Source organism: Artemia franciscana, chromosome 18 (assembly GCF_032884065.1).
Source record: "Artemia franciscana chromosome 18, ASM3288406v1, whole genome shotgun sequence".
NCBI classification, from domain to species: Eukaryota; Metazoa; Arthropoda; class Branchiopoda; order Anostraca; family Artemiidae; genus Artemia; species Artemia franciscana.
Genome location: NC_088880.1, coordinates 27,487,933 through 27,507,697, shown reverse-complemented (window position 1 = coordinate 27,507,697; position 19,765 = coordinate 27,487,933). Strand labels below are relative to the sequence as shown.

The following is a 19,765-nucleotide window of genomic DNA, read 5'->3' as shown; positions in this document are numbered from 1 at the left end:
ATTTATGTTATATATTTACATATAAGAGGGGTGGGGGGGGGGGGTAACCTAACCTACTTCCCTCCTTAATGTACAAATTTATAGCCAAATTATATAATTCCAATGTATTATGTCACCAGCCACTTGTTTTCCACTGAGCATAAGCTAATTGTTTCTTAATACAGACAGATAAAACCGGTTTGTTCTCAAGTTTTATACAGCATAAAACTTAACTACTGGCTATAAAAAGAGATTGTCGATTCGGCTCTTACCCCAAGTCCTTTGTTCCATTCTGCACGGGTGCAGTTCAGGTTTTTAAGTTTCTGCTTACATTTTGGCTTAAATCATAATTTTCAAGCAGAAAAAGGGTCATTGAATTCTCATTAGCGAATATATGACCTCTTCTACCCCCACAAAAATAAATAATAAAAATCAAACTTGAACAAACAAAATGCATAAACATTATTTAGGCCCCACTCCAGGTCAGTTGACTAAGAAAGAAAAAGGAACGGTTTTTGCTAAAAAGTTGAAGAAAAAATTAAAACAAGAATTAATTGGTCTTATTGTAAAAAAAAACCGTCAAGTAAGTTTTGAGATCATTTTTTAACCCAGATGTTCATTTTATAATTTCCCAAAGAAACTGTCATAATTTGAAAATATCAAAGGTTAGACAGAAATAACGATCTGAAGGTTTTCTTGTTTTTTTTTTTTTGTTTTTTTTTCTCAAGGATTTAATGAATGAATGAATGAATGAAACTTTATTTACCCAATAAACACACCATGGTGTCAAAATGGAATAAAAAAGGAAAAGGAAAAAAATAATACAGGAAACAAAAGGCAACATATCAATCAGAAATAACAATTATGAAAAGGCACTAGATAAATTATTTGAGGTATCCAAACTCTGTTCGAACTGCAATCTACGCTCCACGACAACAACATACGGATCCACAATTCCATATATAGAAACCATACGCCGGTTTTTGGCCCACATCGGTACGCCCAGTAGGAACTCAGCGTACCAAAAGAAAATTGATCGACAAGCTCTTTTATCTGATGTACTAAAAACACTCCAAAAATTGCAACAAAGCTAACAAACGGGGCCCAGAAAACGCTTCAAAAATTATAGAAAGCACACACCTTTTATAACGTGCTTTACAAGAAACAAGCAGGCCGTTTGCGTTGCGAAGCTTTGCACCTAGAAACCTTAATAAAAGTTCTCGACTATGCTTTAGATCATTTCCAATGGGTAGTCCAAGGTAATTTATGCTTGGCGACAGCTTAAGAGGATGACCATCAAGACAAACGATATCGGGGATGGACTGATTGCGTGTCATACCAATTGAAACAACTTCACTCTTTTCGGAATTAAACTTCAGCCTTATTTTCCTAGATTCGGAACATAAAATCTCAAAATTTTCCTCATTACCAGGAATGGTCCGATTGAGGTTCAGGACATCGTCAGCATAACTTAAAAGAGACAAATCAAAGCCTCGAAAATAAATGATGTCTGAACTTTCTTCTGAGCCTCTAGCATGGTATTATTATAAAATGGTAGCGATGACACCCCGCCCAGCCTAATACCTTTCCAAATACAAATTATAGTTTTTGAAACAACGAAATCATTTCTAATTGGCACTTCAACAAACCGATGAAGTTTACTATGCAAATGTTTGTAAATACGTAGGATTGAGGGATAAAGTCCGCGGTGGCTGGTACTGAGCAGTGGCTGAGGATGTGTCACCGAATCATACGCCCAGGATACATCATGACCAGTCATAATAACAATATCCTTATATTCTTCCACGTCTAAGAGAATATTTGCAATAACTCGGTGGATATGTTCACGGCTGTAGCTTTTTTAAAGCCAAACTGATTGTCTGGGATGGAACAGACTAGTTTAATCTCATCAATAGCGAACAGCTCTAATAATTTACAAAATACTGGTGAAACAGTTATGGGTCACTACGAACTACATTAATTTTATCTTTTCCTTTCTTCGGCACAGGGGTCACAATACCAGCATAAAAAAGATCAGCAACTAATCCACTATGAAATATTATCTGGAACAGTATTCCCAAATGGTGTACGCCTAACAGATTTAAATTTTCCATAAACAAGATGCATGCCAAACAACTGGTCAATTGCACGTAAATATTTCTCTTAAAGTTTCATAATACATTGACTAATTGTTCCGAGGTTGATTGTGAACCCTGGACCAGATTCCCAATCACCCAAGGCTATATCCAGCGTTGAGGAAAATACGTTTTGTAAAGTAGTATCCGGGAGTGAAAACACACTAGTTTAATGGTTCAATATATGAAGATTTCATTACGTGGCCAAAAATTGTGCTTGGTACGTTGGTGAACACGTACCTGAAAATTATGAAATTTTACTGCAATACAGCAAAACATCGCAAGTCCCGGCAATATGAACCCTAAAGTTTAAGATAAATTTTAGTCTGAGGATCAAGGTCGTACACAGGAAGGGGGTGGGGTCTTCACCGGGTTTAAACCCCCCCCCCCAAATAAAAAAATTGTTTCTGACTCGTGAAAACATAACAAAAATGTGCATTAACAAATTTTGATTCATTCACTAAGGTGTTTTTTACTGCACATCAGGTTAATGACACCCGTTTGAATGTTTAAAACATAATGAAATTAATTTCTTGAGGTACCAGTTTTTTAAATGCTACAATGATAAAGGAAAGACTGTTTAAAAATATTTGTATGTTTTCTATGAAGTGCAAGTGACGCTCACTGTTACAGAATTTAGATGTTTCGTAGTTTCTCTTCGTCACCCTTGGTTTTGGTACGAGGGAGGTGCAAGGGAGCATTGAGTGAAATGAAAACTTCTTGGGAGGGTGTAAGGATGGAGGCATTGAACAGATTTGGAGGGAGGAAGAGCGTGCGTAGTTGTGTTGACCTTGGATGTAAATTAAATTTTATATTTTTCTTTTCGATTTTGTTTTTTGTTGACCTTAGGTGGCTTGGTGCAGCAGTGATTTGTTAGTAGCAGTAATGGTATACTTTACATTATTCAGTTTAATCTTTTTCCGTGTTATGCTTCGTCTGTTAATTCTTAAAAGCATATATTATCTTTCTGTTTGATTATTCATTTTAATTTTTGTTTGCTTTGAGTTTCATTAATTCATATATAATAATCTATGATTGTTTCATGCCTAAATTAAGCATTATATGATATATTTGTAATGCTCATTTTAGATTTCAAGATAATTCTCACTTTTGATTCAATTATTGTTGTTTTTTAATTAATAAAATCAAAAGCAACGAATATTTCAGCTGAAATTGAAAATCTATAAATTCTGAAAGGAAGGATGGGTCCAAATTTTTTTTTTTCCCAGAATATTTTCCTGTCCTTTTGAGCAACAAGGCCGGATAGAGCACGATTTGGCCGAATCAGGCCCTGTATTTAAAAGGACTTCGCTTTACGTCGTGGTCACTTCTCATTTTTTTATACCTTAAGCCAAGCTGAAAGAAACTAACGAAAAAAAAATAGTTCTGCAATGCGTCAATGTATGGACAGCTTGAATGATCCGGGCTATATCATACAATGAGGCTGTATCCAGGGGAGGGGTTTGGCGATTTGATCCCCCCCCCGAAATGTTTGTTTGACTCTTAAAAGTGTAACAAAAATGGTTATAAACAAATTTCTTATGCGTTTTTCAGTTTTTTTTGTGTACCTTCGTCGAAAAAATTCTTTTGTAAAACACCCCCGAGAAAAGCCTGGATAAGGCCCTGTCATACAAGTACCATTTTCTTGCTAAATTATTTTATTTCATCATTCTTAGGTATATTTCATTAGGATTAACCTAAATTCACTTCTTGAGTGGGGTGGGTATAAGAGGTAAGTACTGTTGTACTTGACTAAGTAGATAGACTAAGACTTGGATTTATCTGTAATGGCATATCAAGTATCGGAATGATTTGTGACGTGGCAAGAATAAAATCTGTAACTATGCATCAATGCGTTGATTTCGCAGGAGCCGGAAAGGAATGAACAATAGGATGGATATTTCGGTTTCTTGTTCTCGAGGACATTTTGCCAGGAAGTAGCCTATTTAATTTATATGTGCCTGTGTATAAGATTTAAGCCGGCTTAAGGATTAAGACAAATTATGTCTGTATTTCTCAGTCTTTTTCTGTCAAAAGGTAAATAGAAAGTTGTAACTTGCAGTCCCTGTGCGAGGGGCTGCAAGTTACAAACTTTGACCAGTCCTAACATATAGTAACGGTCCTTCTCCAACACCTCGCTCTTTACGCTAAAGTTTTTTTACTCTTTTAAAAAGTAGATTTGAGAGAAAGAGTCAAACTTTTGCGTAAAGAGCGGGGTGTTGAGGAAGGAATAGCCCCTTTCATATATGGAGTAATTTTTCTTCTAAGTTTTAATATCGCTCCTTACTTTCAGTTAAAAAGAAACTTGTTTTTATTTTATTTAATAAGTAAAAAGATCCAGATTGGCTTTGCAAAGATTGTTGCAAATAGAAGGAAGTATAATAGACGGGCGCTGGCCAAACTTTATTCTAGTTTCTGTAATCATTCTGTTTTTTTTTTTTTGCTTCAGGTCTTTTCTCCCTTCTTAAAAATGGCAAATTAAACAGAATTCGGATAAATTATTTCAAATTTTGCAAATTTTTTCTTGTTAGAAAATTTTCAGTTCCTGATATAACTTTAAAGTTGGAGATTTTCCACAGAAAACTCCAAAACAGCTTCTGCGTGCTTATCCCCTCGCCATCGTCTTATCCGTTTTTCGTTGATTTTATTTTTCTTATGGCTCAAATATTTTTCGAATTTATTTATCTTATGTAATTATCCTATGAAAAATAATTTACATATATTAATAACAGTGCTTAATATATAATTATTGTTTTGCAGTTTTTAAATTTAGACAAAATATACGATAAATATATAGAAGAAAGTTTACATCAAAGTCGTTATACACTCGATGTTTTAGAGAAAAATTATTTTCATTAATAAATAATAAAATATTTTTTGAAATGGTGATTAATCTGAGGATCATACCTGTGAATCGTATGTCCAGTATACGTACACTTAGGTGCTCTATCAGGCTTCCCTTCTGTTTCTGCGCGTAATCCAAGAGAGATTTTAATAAATTCTTTCTATGCGACGTGTTACCTAGAAACTTATATATAACTCGCAGAATATGAACAAGAGCCGCGTGTACTCAAATGTAGATATAGTCAGAAACAATTCTGAGGACGTTTATTGCATTGTTAAAAATTGTGAATTCCTGAGAAGCTGGGGCTTTGGCCCTATTTCTAATTGTTGAGGCAAATACATCTTGAGTAATTATTTCAGAATTGGGAGATTGCCTACAATTTGTTTGGTAGAAAACTGTATTGTAAGATTGCCCATTGTGGTTTTTTTTAGTCATTTCATTCAAATTACCCTGGATATGTTTCATTGTTATAAATTGTCTGTATAGACACTAGTTAAGTGGAGTCGTATCTTGCCCGTAGAAAGATTTTAATTTTAATACACATCGTTAGATTAACCGTTAACCTCCGGCACTCTTACATCCTATCAGTGCGGAAAGATCTTGGCTCTATTCCGGTAGTGAGAACGGGAATTTTTGTTGTGACCTATCAGCCTCTTTGGAATCCAGTTTCCAACTGCAAGAGTGTCTGGTTTTGACAGAGCGCCCATTACTGTCGCGACGATAGCTTTTGAAAAGTGTATGCGCAACGGGTGTCTATATAGACTGTGAGTAGAAGCGATCTCAAAAAGTATAGATAAGCTTTATTGCAAATGCCTTTGGGCCAGTATTGCCACAACTTCATGACAAATTTAGCCTAGGCAAATAAATTGTACCGTATCCCAATTTACACCTGCGGAGATATCTCCACAAGCAATGTGTAGCCACGCTCTGATCACTTTGACTCTTAAAGGGGGCATTAGAACTTCTGATTACCAATCAAATGAGTCCCCTCCAAAGCATATGCGATCGTCCTTTCTACAAGAACTTTGTATGCCTCCAGGGCCTAAGTTACAACCCTTGCGCTGAGAGCTGTTGGTTGGGGCGGGGGTCTTTCTTGCAGACACAATTTTTGGACCCTTCAACTACGATGAAAGGGGAGCGTGTTTCCTTGGGAGGGAGATTTCCTGCATGCCACTATTTAAAAAAAGATCAGAAATTAAATAAAAAAAAGTTTTCTCAAATCAAAGTAAGGAGCAACACTAAAATTTCAAAAACCGGGACTTATTAGTATATTAGTGGTTGCCCTCCTTCTCAAAACCTCACTCTTTAGGCTAAAGTTTAAATTTCACCTCAATTCTTAAAGAATGAGCTGTGAAACATCAGGGTTGTTTAATTATAACAATAAGTCTTTTTTTTAAGGCGCCGAAGAACTTCAGCGTCAAAAGCATGGTGATTACCTCCTCATATACATAATAGCTTCTGTTTGTTTAAGTTTTGATGTTGCTCCTTACTTTCAGTTGAAAGACTTGTTGTTTTTTATTTCATTAGTTACTGAGTCAAGTTGTCTCCTTGCGTTGTAGACAGAAGCTGCCCTGCTTTCCTTGTATAGTTTAAATATGGTATGGGTTAAATACCATATTTAATAAATGTTTTATTACTAAAACATTTTATATTATTGATTTCTTTTATTTCATTAAGACAAGAAGCTCTTTTATTAAGGATTGTGGCATTTCTTTTAAATTACTTACAATGGAAATATCCCTCAAGTATAAGATGATAGCTGTTTTTCGGCAGCTGTTCATAGGCAATAGCTGCATATTTTTCACCCAAATTCTTAAAAGAGGCCTCCTTTAATTATAGGATTTGTACCTTCATTAATTGGTATCGTTGTCATAATTTTTGGATATGGCCACAAATGTCTGTTATGCAGAGGTTGCCAAATGCCAATGTTGAAAATGTCTCTTGGTCGCCAAATATTTTGACTATGCTTTCAGTAGCTGAATAAAAAGAAAAGTTGAAATGAAATTTGGAGGATTGTACAACACAGTGGGGAAAATATGTAAAAAAAAATGAATATATTTATTATAAAACGTAGATACTCGCGAAATATTCTCTAATAGTTACACTGTGAAGTATAGAAAAATATTCCCTGAATAACTTTTTTTCTAAATTGAATATAGAAACTCATGGCACCGATATCAGTAATAGGGAAGAAGCTGTTAAGATAAAAAATTATCTTTTTTTTCTATTTTGAATAGAGAAGCTCATTGCACGGATATCAGTTGGAGGGATGGGGGCAGTGGTGCCTCAGTAAAACAATGACAATTAAATATAACCATGTAAATCTTAGTAAAAATAAAGATCCTGATAGTGTTTGCCGTCCATCCTGGGGGAATTTCCCAGTGGCGCTCGGGTCTCTGTCATTGACTGAAAAGTAGTCCTTGATAAATTTGTTATAATTTTATTACATACTAGTAAACCAGATTATTTGTCAAAAATCTAATAGATTATTCTGGCAAAAGAGAGCTAGATAGGGTGAGGGTCGAAAAGCTCTGCACACCCATATATAAAGTGTGGCACTTTTGAGTAAGAGTGCCGGATAAAGGGTTATTGGGCCCTGTATTTGAAAGGGCCTCGCTTTACCATCAAAATGAACGAAAAGATTGTTGTGAATTATAAAGCAAATTGCTTTTGAAAATAATGTAAAAATTATTCAAATAATTAAATATGACTATATATATATATATATATATATATATATATATATATATATATATATATATATATATATATATATATACTAAATCTTTTTCTATTTAAAATATTTAATGCATAGAGTTGGCCCCGCAAAAAAATCCGATCTTTGTTTGATTTATATCCCTTGCTAAAATTTGCAGAAAACAATAAAAATGATGGAAAAAAATGTTCATGGCTGCACCTGTTTGGTAAACGTGTCCTCTTTGCTCTTTCATCAAAATGAGCTTAAATTTCGATCAGTTCTGCTTCTGCAAGCTTGTGAGTCACTGCCACTAGAGGAGCGTTGGATAAAAACTTTAATTTTTAAATCTGGATAAAAAATTGCTTATGCAAATTGAAACAATTTAAGCATTGTGGTGAATTTCATTAAGATAAGAGCAGCGAGAAAATATTCATTTGCTTTTATGTGTGGGCATATTCTAAAATTGTGATAGAATGATTGGAGCTAATGTACTTTAGACCTATTAAAATTTAGTTTTGCGAGCTCAAGGTGGGAAGAGGGATATACAAATATTGAATAAGTTTAAAAATCTTCAAGGTAAATTATAGGGTATTTTTGTCGAAATTCTCATTGACAAGTAATGAAAAAATATGTATAAAAAAGCCTAAAATCAGGGCTGTTGAGAAGTAAACATGGTAAAAACAATTGTTACTTCATAAAACAGCCAGAATAATCAAACAGTTTGTGGTAACGAACTGTAGTAAGGAGCAACCCGGCTCAATAGTAACCAAAACTTTAAAAAATGAAATTTTGATACCAATAGTCATATCAAAAGAAATGCATTTTCCAGCGATTTTAAATATAAAGTTTCGTCAAGTTTAGTTGTACCCAACAAAAGTAACGAGACTGAGAAAATTTGGCTTGTTTTAGAAAATAGGGGGAAAAACCCTCTAAAAGTCAAAGAATCTTAATAAAAATCCCACCATCAGATTCATCCTATCAGAGAATCCTACTGTAGAAGTTTCAAGCTCCCACCTATAAAAATGTGGAAATTTGAATTTTTTTCACACCGATACGTGTTTATTTTTTTATTTTTTTTTATTTTCCCCAGGGGTGATCGTATCGACCCAGTGGTCATGTATTATCGCGAGAGGGCTCATTCTAACGGAAATTAAAAGTTCTAGGCCCCCCTATCACGCGCATATTTTTTCCAAAGTCATTGGATCAAAATTTGGAGATAGCCATTTTGTTCAGCATAGTCGAAAAACCTAGTCATTATGGATTTTGAAACAAATTAATCACCCACAGTTTTCGGGGGAGAGGCTGCAAATTTCAAAGTTTGGCCATTGTTTAACAATAGTAGGGGTTATTGGGACGTGTACAAATGTTTTCAGGGGGACTTTTTCACGTTAAAGTTGGGTTGGGGGTTACGTGGGAGGATTTTTCCATGGAGGAATTTATCATGACGGAAGAAGATTTTCATAAAGAGGTCACACGATTTCTTTGCATTATTTAAAAAAAAAACAATGAGAAAATGAAAATAAAAGTTTTTTTCAGGTGAAGGTAAGGAGCAGCAGTAGAACCTAAAATGAACAGAAATTATTATGTCTATAAGGGGATTCGTCCCCTCTACAATACCTCTCTCTCTACGATGAATTATTTTTAGTAATTTCAACTATTTATTCTACGACCTTTGCGATTAAGAAGTCATTCTTAAAGAATTGGGACCAAATTGTAGCTTTAGCGCAAAGAGCAAGGTAAAATTGAGGAGGAGGAGAACCCCTTCATATACGCAATAAAAATATACAAATATAGATTTTTGTTACGTAAGTTAATTCGTAAGTTACGTATATTTATTACTAATAAAAACGGCTAAAAAAAATTCTAGTTGCTTTTTTAAGTAGCCAAAAACTGAAGAACAACTAGGCGTCCTCCCCCACCCATTTTTTGTCAAAATCGTCCGATCAAAACTATGAGAAAGCCATTTACAAAAAAAAAAATATTCAAATTTCGTTTTAATTTTTCATGTGCGGTGAGCCAAAATCAAAACACGCATCAATTAAAAAACGTTCAGAAATTCAATAAAAAAAACATTTTTTTTTTAACTGCAAGTAAGGATTGACATTAAAACTTAAAAAGAACAGAAATTATTCCGTATATGAAGGGGGTTGTCCCCTCCTCAACCCTTCGCTCTTTACGCTAAAGTTTTTTAATGTTTTAAAAAGTAGAGTTGTGAGAAAGAGTCAAACTTTAGCGTAAAGAGGGAGGGGTTGAGGAGGGGACAACCCCTTTCATATACGGAATAATTTCTGTTCGCTTTAAGTTTTAATGTCGCTCCTTACTTGCAATTGAAAAACTTGTTGTCGTTTTTTTATTTCATTGTAGAAAGAGCTTGTAGAAAAACTGTCTGCCTGTGATTGTAATAGAATATTTAATAGAAATATAATTTAAATATAACTTAAAAATACGGATAAGATTGAAAGGAAAACTGATAATCTTATCAATAGAAACAAACAGTGCATTATAAAGTAAAAATTCCATTATTCTAGTATTTTCTTTTATTATTATCAAACAGTTCGTGGTAACGAAGATGTAGTAAGGAGCGACCCGGCTCAATAGTAACCAAAATTCTAAAAAATAGAATTTTGATACCAATAGCAACATAAAAAGAATCGCATTTTAATGCTTATTTTAAATATATAAGTTTCATCAAGTTTTACCCATCAAAAGTTACGTGACGGAGAATATTTGCTGTATTTTAGACAATAGGGTGAAACACCCCCTAAAAGTCATAGAATCTTAACGAAAATCACACCATCAGATTTAGCGTATCAGAGAACCCTATTCTAGAGGTTTCAAGCTCCTATCTACATAAATATGGAATTTTGTATTTTTTTTTTGCCAAAAGGCAGATCACGGATGAGTGTTTATTTGTTTGTATGTTTTTTTGTTTTTTTGTTTTTTTTTATAGGAGTGATTTTATCCACCCACAGGTCCTAGAATGTTGCGAGAGGGTTCTTTCTAACGAAAATCGAAAGTTCTAGTGCCCTTTTTAAATGATTAAAAAAATTGGAGGGCACATAGGCCCCCTCCCACGCTAATTATTTTACCAAAGTCAATGGATCAAAATTTTGAGATAGCCAATTTATTCAGCGTAGTCGAAAAACTTTATAACTATGTCTTTGAAGACGACTTACTCCCACACAGTTCCCTTGGGAGGGGCTACAAGTTACAAACTGTGACCAGTGCTTAAAGTTTCCGGGGGGATTTTTTCGTTGGGGGGAGTGGTTGAGAAGAGGGGGATATGTTGGGGGAACTTTCCATTGAGGAATTTGTTATGGGGGAAGAAAATTTCCATGAAGGGAGCGCAGGATTTCCTAGCATTGTTAAAAAAAAACAATGAAAAAATAAATGTGAAAGAGTTTTCCCAACTGGAAGTAAGGAGCAGCATTAAAACTTAAAACGAACAGAGATTATTACGAATATGAGGGGCTCACCTCCTTCTATTACCTCGCTCTTTATGCTAAAGTATTTTTAGTATTTTCAACTATTTATTCTACGGCTTTTATGATTCAGGGGTCATTCTTATTGAACTGGGACAAAATTTAAGCTTTAGCGTAAAGAGCGAGGCACTGACGAGGGGGGTGAACCCCCTCATATATGCAATAAAAATATGAGAATACAAAATTTCGTTACGTAAGCTAATTTATAAGTTATTTATATCTTTTACTAATAAAAACATTCGTAAAAAATTAAAAGCTCTTGTTGCCTTTTTAAGTAACCAAAAAATCATAGGGTAACTAGGCTTCCTCCCCCGCTCCTTATTTTCTCAAAATCATTCGATTAAAACTATGAGAAAGCCATTTAGCCAAAAATAAATAAATAAATATGTAAATTTTGTTTTAATTATTCCTCTGCGGAGAGCCAAAATAAAAACATGCATTGATTCAAAAACGTTCAGAAATTAAATAAAAAGCAAGTTTTTTTTAACTGAAAGTAAGGAGCGAAATTAAAACTTAAAACGAACAGAAATTACTTCGTATATGAAAGGGGCTGCTTCCTCATCAACGCCCGCTCTTTACGCTAAAGCTTTTTACTGTTTTAAAAAGAAGAGTTGAGAGAAAGAGTTAAACTTTACCGTAAAGAGCGGGGCGTTAATGAGGAAGCAGCCCCTTTCATATACAAAATAATTTCTGTTCGTTTTAAATTTTAATGTCGCTCCTTGCTGTCAGTTAAAAAAACTTGTTCTTTTTTTTTTATTTGATACGCTAAGGTTTGACTCTTTCTCTAAATTCTACTTTATTAAACAGTAAAAAAGAAAAATAAATACAAAAGTAAAAGAAAAAAAGTAAAAAGGAGTTTAAAACAATAGGGTTCTCTGATACGCTGAATACGATGGTGTAATTTTGGTTAAGATTATGTAACTTCTAGGGGTGTTTCCCCTATTTTCCAAAATAAGTCAAATTTTCTCAGGCTAGTAACTTTTGATGAGTAAGAATAAATTTGATGAAAATTATATATTTAAAATCAGCATTAATATGTAATTCTTTTGATTAACTATTGGTATCAAAATTCCAGTTTTTAGAGTTTCGGTTACTATTGAGCCGGGTTGCTCCTTACTACAGTTCGTTACCACGAACTGTTTGACAAAAGCACAAGTATAGACTAATAATTACAAAAAATCAATGCATCGCTTCCGGATTCGCTCTTAGTGCGAATCCGCACTAAGAGCGTCATTTTAAACGTCTTCCTTGAACTTAGACATAAGAATTTCCACTTTAGGGGGTGTTTCCCCCTATTTTCCAAAATAAAACACATTTTTTCAGGCTCATAACTTTTGATGAGTAACACTAAATTTGATGAAACTTATATATTTTAAATCAGCATAAAAGTGTGATTCTTTTATTGTATCTTTTAGTATAAAAATTCCGTTTATTAGAGTTTCCTTTACTATTGAGCCGGGTAGCTCCTATGAAAGAGTTCGTTACCACGAACTGTTTGATTGACTATATAATAGAACTATATGACTAATAACTATAAAACAGATGCAACTATCAGTGCAATAATCAGAGGTACTTGTCAATTATATGGACTACACTCAGGAAGTTGCATCTGTTTGATCTCAGTAATACCGGTTTCTCTGTCTACATTTGGAGATGATTAGCTTAGTCTTAGTGAGATAAACTATTAAACAGGTATATTTCAATTAAATATTTAATGTATAGAGCTTGTTAGGTTAGTTACTTAATATAATGCGTTCTGAAGGTCCTGCTGTTCATAATTCTCTGTTGTAGTTTTCATAATTGTGTTTCTAAGGCATTATATTTTCATCATGTTTTAGAATATTTCATTAAACTAACTTTGCTTCTAGGATGTAGTCGATATAATTGATAAGTACCAAATCAGGATATGAATTTTGATCGGGGAAGGAGGGGGATGTAATAAAAATATGTCATTGCATATTTTCAGCAAAAGTACAGAAAGTTTTGGATGTCAGGATAGATCCTTGTCCAGATTCCCTTCCCTGAGTTCTTACAAGATTCAAGATTCCGTTTTGAGAGATTTAGACTCATTTTTTTGAGAGGGCAAGAGTCCATAGGCCCATTGTTCATCCTGAAATTAAATTTTGTTATGCCTATTATTCACTGACTTACGATCCATAAAGAAGGAATACAGCTATTACTTCAATAGTCAGGGTAGGAATTTCATCCCTGTGAGAGGGAAGATAATAAAAAGTATATCATTAAACAAATTGATTCAGAAGCTTTGAATTTCACGAGCCATATGGGCCCAGAGTCCCTCCCTACATTTTTGCACGAGTCAGGATTCCATTTTGAGCAAATTCAACTCAATTTTGTTGGGAGGGTCTGGAGGCCCATCGCTCATTCTAGCGTTAAATTATGTCTTGCAATCAAACAGTTCGTGGTAATGAACTGTTTGATAGTAACCAAAACTGTAAAAAAATGACTTTTTATAACAATAAATTTATACAAAATTGAATTTTTATCCTGATTCCAAATATATGAATTCAATTACTTTTAATACTACCCATCAAAAGTTTCGAGCCTGAGAAAATTTGCCTAATTTTTGGAAAAGGGGAGAAACATCCATAAACTGTCTCACAGTATTAACGACAATCAAACCCTCAGATTCAGCATATAAAAGATAACTACTATAAAGGTTTCAAGCTCCTATATACGACAATGTGGAATTTTATATATTTTTCCGAGGAAAGATAATGGATACTTGTTAAATTTTTTTTCCCTAGGGGTGATCATAACGAACCCAATGATTCTAGAGAGAGCTAATTTAATCAGAAAGCAAAAGTTCTAGCGCCCTTGTAAGTGAGCAAAAAGATTGGAGAGTAACTAGTCACCCTTACATGCCCCTTTTCTTACAAATGTTGTCCGATCAAAATTGTGAAATCGCAATTTTGATTGGCATGATTAAAAGGTCCAATGATTCACGCCTATGGGCATAATATGACTCTCTCCGCTTTACAGCCCCTAGGGAAGAGGCTTTAAGTTACGAATTTTTCCCTTTGCTTTCGTGTATTATTTGTTGTTGGGAAGCATACAGACATGTTTTTGGAGGGGAGGGGGCATTTTCTGCTCAGGAGGATTTTTCATGGTGAGAATTTTTTGAAAAATACGAGTTTTCTCAACTGAAATTAAGGAGCAACATTAAAACTTAAAACGAACATAAATTATTTCGTATGTGAGGGGGATTACCCTAGGGTGGTATCCAGGATTTTTTCAGTGTGGGACATTTTTGGGGTAGGATGGGGGTTACAAAAACACATCAAAATTTGCTTATATGTATTTTTTCCGTTTGTAGGAGTCGGGATTCCATTCTGAAAAATTTTGCTCATTTTTTTATGAGGGAAGGGATCCAGCGGTCCATAACTTATCCTAAAATTGAATTATGCCTTACAATATGTGATAAATCGATCATTAATCGACTTGAGAAAAATAACAACGGATGAATATATCAATGGAATAGTCAGGATAGGTTCATACACATGAGCTTATTTGGCGGGACGGGGGTAATTAAAGAGACACTTAATTGAGAATTTGAATAAACAGTACCAAGAAGCAGGGGTAATTTCAGACACAGGGGCCTCCTGTGTTTGTGTATGAGTCAGTGTTCCATTTTAAAGTTTCATCTCAGGGGAGGACGGGGGGTCCTGGAGTCCATTATTACCCTAACTTTGAACAGTGTTTTGCAATATTAAACTTATTTATTTTTCATGGACTACGAACTATACCAAGCATAAAAACATCGGTAGGACTAGAGCAGTCAGGTCTTCATTTTGAAGGGGTTCGACATTGCGTAACTTATCTACCGTTTTTTCGAAATGAAATTATTATCTATCGATGTGATTATATTAAATCAACTTTTCTTTAAGACTTCTCTTGTTGAAATGATCTCTTAGGCCATCCCGCTTTTCTATTTGGAGAATTTAAGAGAAAACAATTTAAATGGAACAGTAAAATGTGGTAAAAAAGAACAACAAAAAACAGCAAACATTGAATAAGAAAAATCTGAATATTTCGACTTTATGTCCGGAAAATTAGATCAAAGGGGAAAAATTTTGAAGTTAAATTAGATTAAACACAAAAAAATAAACAAAAATAGAAACACACACACACACACAAAATAAAAAAAACTCACATCTTAATTACCTCCAAAATATTTCAGTCACTTAAAATAGCCGGAAATTTTTGTTTTGTCTTTTTCTTTGTGTGTTTTGTTTTTTTATGTGGAGTCAAAATATTTAGATTTTTTTTTAAAATTTTTTGCTAATTTGTTTCTTTTATTTTTATTTTTTTCCTTTTTTTATTTAAATTACACTCGTTTATTGTCTCTTAAATCATGTTTCTTGTGGAAATTCCCATTAAAACAGGCAGGATTTCATTTTGAAGCCATCCACTCGTTTTTTTCTTTTTCTTTAGGGGGAAACAAGGGCATATTAAGGGCCGTATTTTGAATTTTGTTCTAGGGGTCATCTGATTTGGAGGAGGGGCTTAACAAAAAAAAGGCAATAGAATTTACTTTAAGTATATTTTTGTTACTTCTTTATGAATCGAATAAAACAATTAGGGGGAGGGGGTCAAACTGGGTCCTTCCTGGACACGGCCCTGGTCCATTACTTAGTCGAGCACTTTATTATGCCTCCCAAAATGAAACTTAGCTATAGTTCATCGATTTGCAGACTATTTAAATTAGAAAATTATCAGTTGAAATATGCAGTATTTTCTTTCGAATATCTTATCGTTATCTTATTCGATTATATCGTATAGAATATCTTTCGATAGCGGAGTCAAGATTGCATTTTGGAGTAGTTCTGCCCATTTTCCGTTCTTAGGAGTGGGGGCAAAGGGTCTTGTAGTTATTTTAATATTGATTTATGCCCGAAAATATGTAACTTGGCCATTGTTGATGTCTTACCCAGTCGAAACTATACAATGGATGGAATTACCAGTGCAATAGTTAGGACTACGTTTTGAGTTTTTTTTTCTTCGAGGGGGAGGACAAATAATAACATAAACATTTACTTGGTAATTGGAGAAGAAGTGCCAAAAATGAGAGAATTTTAGGATTCAGGGGGGGATCATCTGCTTACATGCAGGAGTCGTGAGTTCATTTTGTAGGGTTTCAGTTTACGCCTTGGGAGAGAGGGGGTTGGCTTATTACAATTCCTAATTGAATTATGTCTACCAATGCATAATTTAACTATTGTCCATTAACTTACGAACCAAAGGATTGAAATGTAGGGAAAGAGGGACTGAGGCCCCTGTTACTTATTCCGATAGATGGATAGATAAGTGTATTTCAAAAACCCGTGGGCCATATACACAAAAATATGAATAAATAACAAATAAGCAAGGAAATTAACAACAGTACGAGCACGCACAAAAAACAGAATTCAACGCAAAAAGTACCTAATCTAACTACAAAAGAAATTAATCATATAAAACTTTTTCTTCTTATTAAAGATTTATCTATATATACTCCCACTCGAAATATTGTGGTTGGGTTACTATTTTGTAGAATACCCGGAAGCATCAAATTAACCCCATGCAAATAAATTTCCCGTAAATCCAAGAGCACCGGGCATTTCCGGAGAAAATGATCCAAGTCTTCATCATCATCTTTACAAAGGGGACAAACATACCGCCTATCAGGACCAACTATCATTTTATTTTTGTCGAACGTTTTTTGCCTGTTCTGGATTGGAAGACAATTTGCCCAAAGCTGAATCCAACGACGTAGAATCATAGCCGGTAAGTTAAATTTAAAATAAACTTCCTCCCCAAAACTAGGTTTTGCCTGATTATAATGTTTCAGGGTTGTAGAATCAAAAACCAGCCCTTGCCAATGCTGAATTTCCTGACTCTCTAATATAAATCGTACCTGGCTTTCTAAATTTGTTGGTACATCACGAGAGCAAAGACCATTATTCCATAAATAAGGCATTCTTACTTTTTCTAGTAATGATTTAATTTGGGATGGCCACGAGGTTTTTAAACCACATTTCAACATCTCTTCATATGCCGCTCTTACTAGTCTATCTTCATTACTCTTAGTTAACTTCAACCAGAACCTAAGCATTAAAATATATTTAATGCTTATTTAATTAAGCCCTTTAAAACTTCCTTACAAACTAAACAAAGGATGAGATAATCAATGTTGTAGCTAGGCCTCTATTTCGAAGGGTTTCAACTTTTTTGTTGGGGAGAGGGGGATCCTGTTTTTAGCTTTAAAATTTATGCCTTGCAATACATAACTTAACTATCGTTTTGCTAACTATACGAAGCACAAAATTGTCACTTCCAATAGTCAGGATTTCACTTCGAAGAGGCTCAACTATCGTTCATTGGCTGTTTTCGCGGAAGTTAATCGTTGGGAACTGTATTTCAGGGGGTCTATTACTAATCCTAATATTGAATTGTGCTTTACATTACATAACAATATCTTATTTATCAGTGAAATAATCAGGATTAGAATTCAAGAGGTTCAAAAAATTCGTTTTTCCGGGGAGGGGGGGTATTTAAGCAATGAATCCTTAGTTAAAATTATTTTTAACCATTCCCTTCCGAAGTTGAGTTTTTAAATAGGTTGAGAATCAGAGGATTGCAGCCGTCCAACATCAGGCTGTTTGAGCCTTCCCCGGGCGGTTGTGTGTATGCACAGCTTTTTGTAATTAGTTGTTAATAAAGCAGTTAATAAAGTAGTTAATAGTTGTTAATAGTAGTTAATAAAGTAGTAAATATTAGTTAATAAAGTCAAGTCTTAAGTATCTGCAGCAAAATTCTCACATCATTCCTATCAAAGAAACTAAATAATTAAGTGTTATTTTAATGCTCACTTTAGTTACTTGTCCCCCCTCCATACGACTGTATTTAGACCTAGGATTGTGGACAATATCTAAATGAGAAATATAAGCCCCGTCCCCCCTCCATACGACTGCATTTAGACCTAGGATTGTGGACCATATCGTAATGAGAAATATAAGCACAGAAAATTTCAAAATAAACAAAATCAATAAACTTGGTATATACCCTAGGGCTATATCTAGGCATTAGGTAGGGGGGGGGGGGGTGTTATTCCATTGAACCGGAAGGGATTAAAGGATTCAACTAAATAGATTTTCTCAGATAAGAATAAAGAAAAAATTTGTAGTTAGTCTATATGGTTGAGAAGAGGAGTAATCCAATAGGATTTTTCAATAATAGGCTATATATTTCGTCACAGTTACACCTTAAGGTCGTATGTAAAACTTTCACACTTTTGAAGTAAGTGCCAAAAATTTTTTTGCTAAGCTATTCAGCCTTTTCTCAAAAGGAAGTGTCTGGGGCTACACGGAAAGCAGGTCGTCCTCGTCTGGGGTTGGAGGATGTCATAAATAAAGATTTAAAGGAAACGGGAACTTCCTGGGAGGGTGTAAAGAGGGAGGCCTTGAATAGATTAGGTTGGAGGAGGAGCATGCATAGCTGTGTTGGCCTAAGGCGGCTTGGTGCTGCAGTAACTTATTAGTAGTAGTAGAATCAGCATTTGCCCGCAACAGATTGCTGCAGATACCCCGTTTGAATGCAGCTCCGGAAACAGTTTTTGGTAGTGATTTCAGAATTCGGCAGATTAAAAGATTCAACTAAATAGATTTTCTCAGATAAGAATGAAGTAAAAATTTGTAGTTAGTCTATATGCTTGAGAAGAGGAGTAATCCAATAGGATTTTTCAATAATAGACTAATATATTTCGTCTCTGTTACACCTAAAGATCGTATGTAAAACTTTCACACTGCTGAAGTAAGTGCCAAAAATTGTTTGCTAAGTTGTTCAGCCTTTTCTCAAAAGGAGAATCAGCATTTGCCCGAAACCGATTGCCCCACAGATACCCCATTTGAATGCAGCTCCGAACAGATTGCCCCGTAGATACCCCATTTGAATGCAGCTTAAGACAGATTGCCCCACAATACATCATTTTGGTGCTCCGGTGAATTATTAGTAGCAGTGGTAGTAATAGTAGAATCAGCATTTGCCCGCAATCGATTGCCCCGCAGATGCTCCGTTTGAATATAGCTCCGGAAACGGTTTGAATGAATGAATGAATAAACTTTATTACCCGTAAAAGTATAAAAAACACAAAGTACGGAGTATTATAAATAAACAAAAACAAAATCGATAAACAGCAAAAAAAAATTCAAACTAACAAAAGGCAACATGGACTAATTAAGCAGTATCAATATGTAAAAAGGCTGCAGAGTGTCATAAACGTGAATAAAGTTGATAGTCTTTTTACATAAATCATCCCTGGAAGACCGAGTCCGAGAATGCACATAAACAGCGATGATTGGTGCATGCATTAGGCTTAGGAAGTATTAACAATTTTGGCTGTTTGCTCTCAAATCAGTTTTGACTCTTAAAAAGGATACTATAACTTCCACTTTCAAGTCAAATAAAACCCATCTGAAGTTTATACAACAACCCATTCCGTAAAATCGACTCTGGTGGTTTGTATCAACCCCAAAGGCCTTGTTATATGATCTTTGGACTCTTTTGAGTAAAATTGCTGTCTCAAAATTTCCATTGGATATATTGTGGGAAAAAATAATTTCTGGAGGGG

The 19,765-nt window shown here is 34.5% G+C and overlaps 1 protein-coding gene across 2 annotated transcripts in view; it reads left to right on the top strand.

The window, feature by feature from the left end:
* LOC136038827 (brain tumor protein-like) overlaps positions 1–19,765 on the top strand; it is a 456,036-nt gene that overhangs the window by 348 nt on the left and 435,923 nt on the right. The gene's annotated exons all lie outside the window — the stretch shown is intronic.